This window comes from Aphanomyces invadans (genome assembly GCF_000520115.1).
Source record: "Aphanomyces invadans strain NJM9701 unplaced genomic scaffold supercont1.17, whole genome shotgun sequence".
Lineage (NCBI taxonomy): Eukaryota > Oomycota > Saprolegniomycetes > Saprolegniales > Verrucalvaceae > Aphanomyces > Aphanomyces invadans.
In genome coordinates this window covers 1,007,134-1,008,437 of record NW_008580162.1, presented here as the reverse complement: position 1 = coordinate 1,008,437, position 1,304 = coordinate 1,007,134, and positions in this window count along the sequence as shown.

Genomic DNA, 1,304 nt, shown 5'->3' with positions numbered 1-1,304 from the left:
CGTGCACGATCGCAACCAGCCGTACCAACCAACATCTGGGTGGTATGAGCGTTTCTTGTCTCGCCATTGTGTGTTGAGTAGCAGCAACCTGGTGGTGCAACATGTAAAATTCAAACAATGATAACAGAAATTCCATAGATGGTTCACTCTTGCAATTCTGGTATAAAATGCAAAAACACGGGGGCTTGATCCCTGCATCTTCCGCATTCGAAGCGGGAGCTCTAAAACGTGAGCTACATAACCCCAGTTCCTAATTTGCTGTGTATCGACCAGCTACTTTACCTTGCAACATGGTTTCTACCTGCGCTAACAACGCTAAGACCTCTGCCCCAGCATCGGCAACGACGCCTACGGCTGGTCGCCTTCTTTCTTGCCTGCCCGCCTTCGAGCCGAGCCTCATGCTCGCGCTGCTACTTCTGTCGCTGGGGACCGGCCAGACGACGACATGTCTGGTCCTCCCAGTCACGTCAATGAGCATGACCGCATCGACGTGACTGCTGCCAACTCCGCCGCCGCTGACCCCGCTGCCGAGCCATCCGCACCTTCCCAAGACCCGTCTCCGGACCTTCTTGATGGTGGGATGAATTGCTCAGCCGACGTCACGCACACGGCACAACCACCCAACGCACCCCCCGCGCCGGCTGTACGCACCAGGGCCACCCGATGTGACCCATGGGCAATCTTCGCTGCACAACGTGCCGCAGCAGCCCAAGCCCCCCGTGCCAAAGACATCGGTGCGCACTTGTCGTCCAAGGTCCATGGAGGACCTTGAGCCGCTGCTTGTCAAACTCGCGGCTGGCATTGACCTTTGAGGATACACTGCCTGTCCAACAACACGACATACGTGAGATAGTTGGTTGGCTTCACATGAACACGGGTCAACCTACCAAGAGCATCAGCGAGGAGCTGCTGGCGTCCCTGCTCCATGACAACCATTCAACGGTGAAACCGGACGTCCTACTCGACATCATCAAGTGTGAAAGGGACCTCCAAAATCGCATCGTACGCTGGGGGATCGCGAGCGCGACGGCCCTGCAGCACCTCGTTGGTGTGTCGTTGAAAGTTCGCATCTCGACAAACACCGCGAAGGGCAAGAGCACCAGCATGCTCACCTTTGCCCTCAAACAACAGCATGCATTGGATGGGTTCTATGTCGACATACCTGCTGGTTTACAAGGTAAACACGAAGAGCACGCTCTTTTCGACATGCTGCGCATGTTGGAGCCACGCTTCCTAATGGGGAGGTACAGCAGTCTATCAGCAACCACTGGACTAGCTGGCTCACGGTATCGACTGCATTTCCT